The sequence below is a fragment of the Falco peregrinus genome, chromosome 3 (genome assembly GCF_023634155.1).
Source record: "Falco peregrinus isolate bFalPer1 chromosome 3, bFalPer1.pri, whole genome shotgun sequence".
Taxonomy (NCBI): Eukaryota; Metazoa; Chordata; class Aves; order Falconiformes; family Falconidae; genus Falco; species Falco peregrinus.
In genome coordinates this window covers 114,484,419-114,497,851 of record NC_073723.1, presented here as the reverse complement: position 1 = coordinate 114,497,851, position 13,433 = coordinate 114,484,419, and the positions used below count along the sequence as shown (strand labels likewise).

The 13,433-nt window shown below is 45.4% G+C and overlaps 1 long non-coding RNA gene across 3 annotated transcripts in view; it reads right to left on the bottom strand.

Annotated features, from left to right (window-relative positions):
* LOC114012417 (uncharacterized) overlaps positions 1–13,135 on the bottom strand; it is a 385,494-nt gene extending 372,359 nt beyond the window's left edge. The window contains exon 1 of one of the 3 annotated variants that reach the window (XR_008746668.1): positions 12,727–13,135. This is a non-coding gene — a long non-coding RNA (uncharacterized LOC114012417). The remainder of the gene's footprint in view (positions 1–12,726) is intronic. The other 2 variants (XR_008746669.1, XR_008746670.1) reach the window with 2 other exon arrangements.
* Between the last annotated feature and the right edge of the window lie 298 nt (positions 13,136–13,433).

Below are 13,433 nucleotides of genomic sequence, written 5' to 3'. Positions count from 1 at the left end.
GGGCAATGCAGATGCTTGCCCTATTTGCATGACTATAAACCAGGGATTTTCTCTTATACATACATAAATACATACACATGCATACATACAGAAGGATGGTAGGTCCTATACATAGACAACCTTTTTCTCCAAATCACTTTTGCACCTGTAGCTTCCCTGTTTCTAAATTTCCCTCCTCTTTTTCTCATTTCTGTGGCTGCTTTCCTGTCCAAATTCAGCATAACCATCGACTTCCGTTCCAATAACTGCACCTTCTTTCATTTTTTGGGGGGTTATTGAGAGTTATGGATTACTTGTGGACTAATTTGCAAGAAACATAGTTTTAAAGGAGTGAGAGTTACTTGATTTCAAGCTATCAAGTTTTTATCTCTACCCCTACCAGCTCCATGATTTGCAGATTGCTGCATATGTATCGTGCAGTATAGAATTTTAGAGAATCTGGCCTTTTTGTCTGAATCAACAGTCAAGCAACCAAACTCTACTGAAATCAAATGGATGTTGGCACCTGAGTTCCTTAGGCTTCTTTAAGATGTTCAGTGCCCACGACTGAGGAAGCCATGAGGAAACCAGCCTCAGTCTGACCAACAGCAGGATACACAGAGTTGTTTCCACAACCAGTGCTTTACACCCCACTGTTCCAGCCACCAAGAAGCATAACTGTTTACAGATGTTATTTCTGCACACCTACATTTCTTTCGAACTCTTGCAATGCTTTTGATCTGCCTACCTTGGCGCTGAAATCCACACTGGTTGCCAATGACATTTCTTATTGATTTTAAAAAGCTTCTGCTAGCCTACGCTATAGTGCTGTAATAGTCTAGCTCTGGAACTTCTTTATCATGTACTTTCTTTTTATGTTCCCCAGCTGTTCTTGAGGCACATCCTTCTAATTTATAAGTTTGTCCTACCAATAAAAAAAATTAAATAAAATATTGGAAATATTTGTAGCTAGAACTGTCAGTATTTATGCTTCACAGTTGGCAGAATCTCCTTCCGATTGCTATTCAATGGTTTGAATCTCTTCAGAGATGTGTAATAGAATTCCATTTTTAATCAGGTTGGAACTGCAAAGCATCCTAGGACATCACTGGCCAAATGCCCCCAGAGAAGTATTTATGTTGTTGTAACACCATAATCATCCATCAAACACCAGATGTTAATAATAGCATTTAATTTGAAAATGGAGCTTTGCTTTTATGTTATTTCTATGTACTTTATGCAAGCAGAAAAGGCTAATTATCTCTATTTAAGAGAGCCAGAAGCAGAGGACATGCTGCAGAGCAGGGATTTGAGCCTCATTCTGATCTTTGTTCACTGTCTGGCAGAAGTGAACCGTATCCACATCTTCAGACAGCTGAGACATCAAATGGCGCTTAATCTTGTGAAATCTAGCCCCAGCTCTGCCACTTTCAGCTTCAGCAAGCCACACCACCTCAGCATTTCTTGATTAAAGTGGGCAGCAATGCAAGGCAGAGAGTAACAACAGCACCTTTTTGGTAGGGAATTAAAAGTTGCACCTACCTTCTTCACATTAACTACAAGACTAGTCTTTAAACACAATCCTTAAAGCATATTTAATTTAATTGTTCTCCCTCTTTGTCTTTTCTACATGGACATAGTTAATATGGGCTCAGACTTCCCCGTTGCTGTCCCCAGTATTGGGGTTTTTATGGTGAGATCCTCCTGCCCCTCCCGTTTTGGAGTCTTCTCCCTTGACTGTTTTCTGTAGCGTTGTAATATTCACACACTTCAAACAAAAGATTATGAAAGGGCAAGCAGATGACGAAGTGGTGGCACTAGCAACAGGGTACCAACAGCCCAGGCCAGCCACTTAGTGGCACAGAAAATTTGCTTTCCATGTTAGAAAGGATAACCTGAGTTAGGCTGTGGTCTGACATTGCATTTCCAGATCCTGCTGCCTGTGGCCACCCCTGCTGCCTGCCCTGCCTCCATCACGCTGTCCCTTCACCCTCCTGTGCTCTCCTGCAAGCTCTTTGCTGCACAGAGGAGCATTTCTGTTCTGGACCCACAACAGTAACGAAAGCTGTGTATGGAAACAGCAAATCTCTGCACTCCATGGACAAGGAAGGGAGTCATCTATCAAACTCTTACCTTCCTGGGCAGGCTTGGATAAAATTAATAGCATAAACCTGTAAATTCACTTGGGCACCTTTGCTACAGAGTTAATAGCAACTATGTCAGCTGGTGACTGAAGAGATCCACTAGAGCCCCGCAGAGGTCTCAGCTAACAGCCTGCTCCTAGCAAAGGAGAGGAATGGAATGAAATGGGCAGATGTAGAGAGATGAAGCTTCGCATTGCATTTAAATTCTCAGTGAAGTCAGGAAGCATGTTGTATTTCACATAGAGAGTGATGGATCTTGCAGTGGACTGCCAGTGGATGCTGACACCTTCAGCCTCAGGGTGGGTCTCTGCCTGGAAGTAAAGCCTTCATGTTCTTCAAAAGGGCAAGTAGGTGCTCTGACTTCAGATGTCTAAAAGTTAGCTGTCTAAGACTGATCTACTCACTCTCTGCCCCTTTTATAATCAGGGGAGAGAAAAGTGAGTCATCTCCTCCCAAAACATGCTGCTAAGTCAGGTCCAATGAATCACCTTGAAGACCTTGTTCCTCTCCATTGAATATAAAAAGGGTCTGGAAAGAGTGATTCATGCTTTTTATTTGTCTTTTAGATACCAAATCAGTGAGATGCAGTCCACCTTAAAGCAGACCACCCTCTTCTAGCCTTGAAAGTCAGCATATCAGTGGGCACATCTATGCTACCAAACTGGTTCCCTTTGTGTTTTGCTCCAGGGTTCCAGCCTTCCATGCTAAGCAGATGTTCAGTCCCGGAGACCCAGTGTAGTATGGGCCAGCCCACTGCACTGACGAGGGCAGTAGGACACTGAACTAAGTACAGTGAATTACAGGGGCTACACCCTGAGGTTAGTATGGATACACCAGCCTGGGTGCAAGGACCAGAGCTTGCTCTTTCACGTGGACAGCAAAGCAGTTATAGAGTGAAAGCAGTAAGGCTGTATTTTCTGAACAGGAACAGGCTTCCTCCAGACTTATTCCTATGTGCCAACACCCACTTAGCGGACAGGAGTGCAGCATCTCACTGAAGGTGTGACAGGCTGCTGGGCTGTCAGCCCCTCTCCACTCTCCAGCTTGCTTTGCTCTTCACCTTGCTGGGAATCTTGCCTTTAATTGTGTCAGTACTGACACGAGGCCATGATGTACCCCTTGAATTCATCCATGAGAGGTCCCAATATTCTTAGTTTAAAAGGGAAATTGCTAACAATTTGTGTGCCCAAGAAATTAATAATGCAAGAGAAGTGCAAAAAAAGGTGAACCATTATTTAGTATTGGCTCTATTTCTAAACACAACATGTTCACAGCATGCTGTGTCACTCAGACCTCTAAAAAACAGAAAAATGTCAACCAGAAAAAATTACTATAGGTCCAGTTCAACTCCTAGTCAGTACAGTGCCCTGGGATCCCAGTGAGCCCTAAAACTGGAACAGAAAGTAATAGGGTGACCAAAACAAAAGTCTGGGAGCTAAATTCTGTTCTCATTCAACCAGTTGTAACCTTGACTGGGCACTGCTGATTCCAGCATGTGTGCTGGATTTAATCACCAAAGTGCACAGACACTGCTCCAGAAAGGCCTTCATGAAACAAGATCCCTGCAGGCATCCCAAATAAGCATTGCAAGCAGCCAGCACCAGTGCATCACGTCTCCCATCCATCCCTGCATCTGCTCAGCCCTGCAGCAGCTCAGGCACTTCTGGCGTACAGTAGTTAAAAACAAAACCAAAAAAAATCCCAATAGTGTTAGGAGAAGAAAGGGTGTTTAAATCCTGCAGAAAATGCTGTGATTTCATAAACTGACCCATGCTAGAAGTGAGGTAAATTCAGAACTTAAGGAAGTTTTGGTGAAAAAGGAATATACTTGTCCTTATGGACCAAGATGAGTGCATGGCAAAGAGGAAGCATAACGGAAGAAGTAACCAATATTGACACACAGAAAATCCAGAAGGACACACTCAGTACATGCTTAGTCCCATTCCCGCCCAAATGTTAAAATCACACTTTGATACACCATCTCTCTTCTTCAAGGACAAGAAAGAAGTACTCAGGGTCCAGCTTTCCCAGGCTGCAATATAACAGGATAGTGCTTTGAAATAACAAGCTGAAATAGCAATTTATTAGACAATCTAGGCTCAAGACTTCTATTTGTACAGTCTGGATCCAGCCCCAAGAAATCCTTCCAGCGCAGCTTTTTCCAGAATTCACGGGTCCCCAAGAAAACACACATTTTAGTCAAACACAATGCAAAACAGGGCAGTTTTCTCTCCCCAAGCAGAAAGTGAAGTCCACAGGTCTCCCATACCAGTGCATTTAGGGGACACCTTCTTCAAACACTGATGCTTCCTTTCCAACTGCAAACCCTCCTAAGCTGCTTTTGCTTCAACAGTGAGGAGAAAGGGATTAGCTGTCATATGGAGGAATGGATGCACCCAAGGTTTTGTGTAGTTGAGGCAGCAGGAGACAGCAAAGCTGGATTAAAAAATCTTGGCAATTTTTATTTTAGCTTCTTTCAGACTGAGAGATATAAATAAAAAGTAGCATCTCAACAAAAGAAAGCTGCTAAGACTGCTACTTGACTGCGCAGTGTGAATTGGCTCCTGAGAAAATCTGTTCTAAGACAGTTACACTATTACAATAAGTATTAAAATTAATGATGCTAAGTCACCTAGAAGAACCTGACAAGGGGATATCTAATGACAGACCCATTTTCTAAAACCATTTATATGCATATATTTGGGAAAAGTGCAAAGGCAGTGTGCGCGTGCATGTGTACAGCCATCTGTGTGTGTTTGTGAATGTTTTAACATCCACCTGTGTAATGGCAATCAGTGACAAACAGAGGTGATCTGTGTTACCAAGTTAATCCTCCTGTCCCAGAACAGCATGAGCTCTGCACACCATTCTTGCCATTTGTTTAACCTGCAGACTTCACTCATTCACTCACTCACTCCTTTATCCAGGGCTTTTATCACATCTTCCACAAAAGTTTGCTTTATGTCTCACTTGAATTTTCCTCGTTGCAGACTGCATGTGATTTCTTACCCACAGCAGATGTGAAGAAGGCATCATTCCCCTTCTTGCACCCACCTTTTGTGGGAAGACAATTACCACTGAAATTTTCTCTAAGCTACACAACCCAATTATTTCTTTCTACTCTGTCAGCCACAGTTTTCCAGACCTCTTGATCATTTTATCAGTCTCCTCTGCAGTTTCCTCAGTTAATTGGTCTCCACCACTCCTAAGGTTTAGTGCCCCAAACTGGACACAATACCCAGCTGGAGTCTCCCGGTGTTTAGTGGAGTAGACAGCTGACTCCACACATCTTGCAAGGTGTACTCTGGTTTAGACTGCTGGTAGAAGTCTTCAAAGAATAACAGCTGTGTTTGGCCTGTATTAGTACCTACTGACCAGCTACAAACGCAGGTTTGGATGAATTTCCATCATCCAAAAATAGTACCAGATCAGAATTTCTGGTAAGATTTTGAAAATACTTCACATAAGCTGTAGCTGGACTGCACTAGACCCTGTCAAACACCTCTTAGGGAACTTCTTTTTGCCCAAAGTCTAAATCTGGTGCTCCAAACTCAGCATCTCTGGGGTGAGATGTGAATTTTGGAATTTCTCCACTTTTGGAGTACTGTACTATTGCAGTAGCTCACCCAGTCTCTACACATGCTGAGACAACTGTATGCTTCTCCAGGAAAAAAAAAAAAAAATAATCTGGATAGAAGCATCTAGAAGACTTGGCCCATGGGATGACTGTTGGATCACACTGCACCAAGCAAGTACTTAATTAGAGAAAATACGAAGACACAAGCTTGCCTAAGGTCATTCAACAGACAGATGGCACTGCAGCCCAGGTCACTGTGTCACTGCCTTGCCCATACAAACACAGTTGCTTTATCACCTGAAAAAAGAGTAAGAGCTGTTTCAGTGACTTCAAACTCAGTCACTAAAATGTAGAATTGTTTCCAAAGGAATGCCCTTAAGGTGTTTTGATCATTTCAGAGCAGTAGTGAAAAGGCTATGGGAGTGGATGAGTTGAGTTAATGAACAGTTTTCCCATCTTCACTTGTCTCTGACCCCTAGCTGATGAAAATAGAGGACGTTTAAACACTGAAACTTAGAGCCCTACTTTGTTCAAATAATGACTCTGCTTAGCATTCAAGCCCTTGCTAAGGGACAGTGTTTATTTTATTCTAGAGTTTAATTGAATCCCCAGAAGGCTGTCCCTAGGCATACTCATTTGAAAGCAAGGGTCTAAAAATAGAGTTGGGACACATTTGGGACAAGTGTAAAGAGAAGGTGACTTTTCAGAGCTATAAACCCTTCCCTCACACCCATCCCAAGCATAAAGTTCTGTCAGCTCTCCATGAGTCAGTGCTCCTGTAAAGTCAGGAGTCCTTGCTTGCCTCTATTCACACTTGCAACAGAGAAACAGAAACTGATTTTGACCCAACTTCCATTAGTTTCACGTTGTTAATACCACCAAACTTAGGGGAATCAGTTCTGATTTGTATCACCAGAAAAGCAGAATTCGGTCTCCCACAGTGCTGGTCATTATCATGATTATTCCATCTGGGTTAACATGGCCAGTAAGTGCTGGCTGACTGGAGATGTTGTACTTTGGAGGAGATGGAAACCCCAGGCCAGCTATGACTCACCAAAAGCCCATGGAATTTTCCTCCCAAGTCGGCTTTCAGAAGAAGATTCCCAGTCAAATCCTAAATGGGGTCATTAAAAATGGTCCATGCAGAGACCTCCTAGCACAGGTTGAAATTTTTTCAAGCCCCTGTGTGAACACTCTCATTCAAGACTGAAGCACTTCATTCAACCCACAACCCATTACTCAGGCCTGAAAATACGCATATCTGTACTCTTCAATTTATAGGAGACAAACTGTGCTTTCACATATTTGGCTGACCTGCCACGAAAGCCCGGGAGGTCATCCTACAGAGGGGACCCCTGAACCAACAGTGCTTTCATCTGGGAATTGTGATTTGATCAGGATTGTCTAATACATTAACCCCCAAGGACCCCAATTCACATCAGATGCATTAGAAGCTCCAGACCCTACCATGTCAGACAGCTCAGTCAAGGGATTTCAACCTCTTCCCGCAATGATCCCACAGAGTTAATTCCTTCCACGTATTGGACCTGGCAGGAGCCGCCTGGGTTTTTTCTTGCCAAGTGCCAGTCACTGCTATTGTAACTAGCTAGCTAATGGCCTGGCAGGACTCTGTGAGCAGACCTGGGGTTAATGAAGACTTCCATCAAACACCCTCTGCATGGGTGAAGGTGACAGGGAGATTTAACACACTGTATTTGTTTGGAAGGAGCTGGGGATAATTAAAAATTAAATGGACTTTCTCCATTATGCATTCATTATTGACAGTTCTATATTAACTGGGGATTTCAATTAATAGTTCTTCTTCGCTAGTCCAACTTTTCTAGCAGCTAAACTTATCACCAGAGCTAATTGCTAACGCCCCTTTTATCCTCCACCTCCATGTACTTTTAATCTGTAGCAGAAATCCAGGCATTTCAGGGGATGCTCTTACTTAGAAACATTTTGCAGAAAAGCAGCAGAACACTCAAAGAAAATGTTCTTGCCTCTGTCCCAGTCCAGTTTCCTGTTCCATAACAGAAATCTCAAGATTTTTCTTTCCTCTACAGCCACAGAACAAAATGCTGACTTAACTCTTTCATGGAACCTCATGCACATGCTAACACAGTTCAACTCATTCTTTAGTTTGATATCTTAACACTGCTTTCAGCTTTACTGATCAGGTCACTATTGCTGCAGCCTTACCATGAATCAGATGAAGCACTGGCGACGCTCATGTATTTCACAAATGCTTACTAGGTTTGTTTATTCAAGAAAAAAACCAAAAAAATTTAGGGAAACCTTGGAAATAAACATTTCCTATTTTTCACTGCATTTTTACTTGGATATTGCTATCACATTTACTTTGGAAAATTCTGAGACAGAAAACCACACGGTACTGAAAAAAAAGCTTCAATCCACATTAAACAGAAGTCCAAAGTTTTTAGGGAGTAAAAACATTTTCTTTCCTTTCACCAGGACCTAAAGTAAACCCCATATATCTATTCTTCATGCCACAACTGACTTTGTCCCTAAGGTCATTCTGCTTGGATTGTCTGTGAAGACAGTTCATTTCCCACTTACACAGAGCTCCCTTGGGTGCCGCAGGCCAGGGAAGACCCTCACAGTGAGGCCCAGGTCAGGGAGGGTGCTGATGGGATACCTATTTGTTAGCAGATCACAGAGACCTTTCTTCTTTGAACACTACAACAGGTTAATGGTGTTTGGCCAAGCACTCTTGGACAGCAACTTTAAAACATCCCACCCTGCCCATCAACAAATCTCAAATACATAAAACCTGTCTCCACTTTCCTACAAGAACTTGTTCTATCAGCAGCCTCTAAGTCACCTTTGGTAAACGCCACATTCCCCTGTGTCAGGTAACAGAAAACCACAGAAATGGTAGCACCAATTCACACCAAGGGTTCATTTCACTGAGCACCCTCTCTCTAACTCTGCCCTTAAAAAGGGAAGAGAAGAATGGGACAAGCAGATACGATGCCTTCCCTGCTAACCTCCCAGCCTCCAGACTTTTTCATCTGTATTTTCTGAATCTCTAAATTTTCCCAGTTTCTAAATACCTGACGTGGTATTTTGCATTTATTAGCCTTCAGTGGGGCTCTCTAGGTAGCTCCACCACCATTCAAAACAATAAATAAATGAGAAAAGGGATTGCTGAATGCTGCTGCAGTGAATTGACAGGCTTGAGTAATGGTTTCCACGCCTCTTGCCAAAGATGACATTGCCGGCTCAAGGGGAACCCAAGCACCCACCTGAACACTGGCATCATGATTCCACACATCTATGATCACAGCCTCCCCTAAAGGGAAGCAAACTGCAAGTCACCTCCACCACTCCCCAAACTGGAAATGGCAATGTGCACTGGCACTGTCCTGGGATACCTGGGCTGTGGTTTGCGGTGAAGAACATCCCAGACTAAACCACCAGCATCATGGCGACCCAGCAAAGGCCCCATGCTAGATGAAACTGGGGTTCTGGAGAGCAATATGCCCTCTTCATTTTCTACAGTAACAACTGGAAACTTCCTAAAAGTTGCAAGCCGAAACTGCTCAGGCCTATTCTTCTCTCCATGCATGTGTAAATTCTGCTAAATAATTATAATAATAATACAAAACATCTGTAAAGTATCCTTCATGAAATGGTCCCAAGGAGACTTCTTATTCAGGCATAATCAAACAAGCAGTGAACACAACCTTTCATTCAGAATTAACAGCAAGAGCAGATGGGGCTCTTCCGGGTATCAATCGACATCAGATTGCACATTGACCTCAGGTCAGGCATGTGGAGAAGCTGCACTGAAAAAGGAAAAGCAGAACCAGAGGTGTTGGGGACAAGTTTATGGAGTGCATTTCTCTGCTGACCTGATTTTCCTGAAAAAAAAGGCTTTGGGGTCACTGCTGCATCTGTGAAATATCATCCAAAATGGAGAAACATGAAGAGGCCAAGAGGGAGAGGAGGATGGGAAGAGAGCAGAGAAGGGATGGAGGCAAAGGCCATTGCATGAAATATAATTTTTTCTTGAGCCAGAGACAGCCTTGCTCTATGGTCACTGTGGCACAAGCACAAACAGACCCAAAGTAGCTTTAATCTACATTTAGAGTACCTTTACCTTTAATCTAGCTTTAATTCAGAAGCCAACAGCAAGGGACCTGCTTCATCATGGATTTCCCACTGTTACTGATCCCCCAGCTCATCCCAGGGCCTCAGGTGGCTCAGAGAGGCAGAAATGACCACACGACTATTCATACTCTGAATAGAAGTGAGCTTAAGTACTACAAATGCTGCAGCCAAACCTCTCACTGCACACAGAGGTGCATCTCATTTGTTTGTTCAGGACATGGCACACAGGGGCTATGCTTTTGATGTGCTTTTCAGGACAAAACAGAAGGGTTCACAGGCAGCATCTTGCCCCCAAAATGGCAAAGGCAGTGGGACAGCTTCCAGAACACTGAGAGGGCCCAGAAACATACACAGAAACAGTGAGAGTCCCAGGCCTGAGCTTTTAAGAGGCTTTTAATTCTTTCAGAGAGTGAGAGTCTTGGTTTCTGTTGCTGTTGACACAAGGAGTGGGAAGAAAGGCTATTTACACCTTTTACTTAAGGTCATATGTGACTTCAGTCTCCAGCAATGACATTTCAGTGCTCAGGTTTCCTCTGCCCACAGAAGGTGACTCAGGCAGTGAGCTCAAATACCTTGCTCAGTGTAAACAAACCAAGTGAGTTGAATTGACACAGGAACACAAATATCCCCGCAGAGCACACAGTAACACAGATATTCCAGGAGCAAGGATGGGAGGAGAGAGATGGGGCAGGATCTCGTTGACAGGCAGATTTCAAGGCTGAAAGGAACAGAGGCCCAGCCACCCTGAGCTGTGGACAATATGACAGATCAACAGCCTAGTAGGTACAGCATTTTTGCAATGAACACTAAGACCTTCAGATCTACCCCAACAAAAAACCTCTGCCTGGAATGACCATTAGGTGCACCTCCCCACAGACAGGTTCTTCCAGACAGGGCAATCCTACCGGACCTTTACTCAGGGTTACCTCAAAAAAAGACTATACGAGTTATTTTTCTTACACTGAAGCAGGACCTGCAGGGATGAATCAAAGAATCACAGAAAGCTCAGGTTGGAAGGAAGCTCTGGAGATGGTCTCGTCCAACCAAACTGCCCTGCTCAAAGCAGGATTAATTACAGCAGGTAATTAATCCGCGGCCCTGTCCAGTGTGCCTTTGAAAACCTGCAAGCCTACACACACACCGACAACACCTCCGTAACTGACCTGGGCAGCCTGTTCCACTGCTTGCCTACCCTCACAGTAAATAGAGTTCTTCTTATGTTCAAATAAAATGTCCTGTATTTCAATTTGTGCACCACAGAGAAGAGTATGGCTCCCTCTTCTTTACCCCCTTCCATTACATATTAGCACCAAGCCCAGCACAACAGCTACAGCAGAAGTGTGCTGTGCCTTCTCGTTGAGACCACCACCCTGTGAAGGGCAGCAGGACTACCCTGCATGTTCCCATCACAGAGAGGGGAGTGAGGCACTGAGAAACTAAGTGACACTACCAAGGTCAAACAGGACATTGATGGTAAAGGCAGGTAAACCCAGACGGTAAACCCAGATGGAAAAAGATGATGGTAAACCCAGAATCCAGGTCTCAGCCCTCATCCCTCCACCAGCCTCCTCTGGCTGGCACAGCGTGCGTGTCCTACACTCACTACAAGCCCTGCAAAAGCCCAGACCACTCCCTGGCTAAGCAGACAGCAAGAGCCCTTTTATTTCAGGAACAAGATGCTATGTGTGTGAAGGGAAAGATAAGCAATGTTGTTTTGCCGCCCTTTCTCCATGTAAGAAACGAGCGAGATGCACGCACGGGAGAAAAATTTATTTGGTGATATCTTTGGAAAGCATTTTCTAGCCTTTGCTTCCAAACAGCTCTACAACTACAGCAGTTTCACATAAGTTAGAAACAACTTCAAAAAGGGGGTCCCAACAGACCCACTGAGGATTTCCAACTTCTCTCTTTTCCTTTTACACATGAAGCCTCCACTGGTCTCCTTGCATGTTCCCACCTGCTGCCCCTGCCCAGCGGCACCCTTTGGTGGGTGCCCACCCAAGGGAGGCCATGGCCTGAGTTTCCACGGCTGTTGGGAACCATCTAGTGGCCCTCAGCCGGATTGCAGTAGTGTCCCTCCTCAAGCGGACGCTGGGCAGAAATAACACCCGGCCAGGAGAGACAATAACTGCACTTCGATGGTGTATTTCGCCATGAGACTGGCATGAAATTGGCAGACTGTGGTGGTCATTCTTGCAAAAGTGCTGCCCTTCAAAGCAAGCTGATATTTCTGCTGTTACCACTGCAATGAATAACCTCTCTCCCCATTCATCCCATGCCACTACACAGAAGCATCTCCGTTTCATGTGGCAACAACCAGTTGCAACAGCTTTGCAAGAGCAGCTAGGCAGTTCCTCCCGGCGAGAACACGACAGCAAGGCCCATGGTCCTGGAGACCCTGACAGTTGTCTTAATGCAAAACACCACAAAGTCTGCTTGATGCTTACAGCTATGCCCACCTCTCCACCACCTAGCTCACTATCCAGATAGATTTTCTTGCTGTTAAGACCCCAGAAACTTATGTTAGATCCCATGCAAACACTATGTCCTCCCCTCAGGGAGTGCGAATTACCATTGCTGTACCACGGTCAGTGGAGTCCTCATGTCCTGCTGAGGAAATGACCTTCCCACAGTGATACAGTTATTCACTGGAAAAATAAACCAAATTCCCCTTTGCACAGTAATGGAGTGGCCAAGTTAACAAGGTGTCACTGGCAGACTGGAGGAATTTTTAGTTAATCTAACTTATTGCAAATTAGCAGCAAATCCTAATGACTGATTTGTGTTGTGAAGAGCACGTACATAATTAAACACTGAGGAGAGCATCTTTTCTCCACCTCCCCAGGCTCAGCCTCACTCATGGACTCTCCTCCCACCACCCAGCCTCACCTCCCACTGCCCCTGACGTGTTTCCGCTGCTCTGGGCACCTTACTGTGGTTCCTCAGCAGTCCTGCACCTCTCGGGGTGTCCTGGCCTCAGCGTGTGTTCCTGCAGGCGGTGGGCCCTCAGTCAGGGTGTGCCAGCGTGGGTCACCCACAGGCTGCAGTGGGGTGTCCTCCATGGATGTCCTTGCCATGGCATGGGTCAGCCACAGGTTGCACTGGGGTGTCCTTGCATGGCGTGGGTCCCCCACAGGCTGCGGTGTGGTGTCCCCCAGGGGTGTCCGTGCCCAGCCGCCCTCCCGCGCCCCGCTCCCCGCAGCGGCGGCCGGGAACACTCGGGAACGCGCGGGGCAGTCTGGCGCTGCTGCCTCGCGCCAGGGCTGCGCGGGCCAGACGGCTGCCGGCCCTCCGCCGCCCTGAGGGGACCGGCCGCCCCGCCTCCGCCGCGGCAAGACAAGGGATCGCCCGCCAGAATGTTTTGCTGCCATTTCACAAACAAGCTGGAGGGAGCAGGGTGCAGCTTTTGAAGCCCTCTGGGCTTTCTTTTTTATTTTTTTTTTCTTCCCCCCCCCCCCCTCCGTTGGTTCTGGTGCTAATGATCAACAGGGGAGTTGGAAGTGTGAGCGTTTTCCCGATGGAGCCAATTAAGAGAAAGGGGTCGAACGGGCTTAGCCTAGACAAGCTGTCTGGTCTGGCAGCAGAGGCCGCATGCG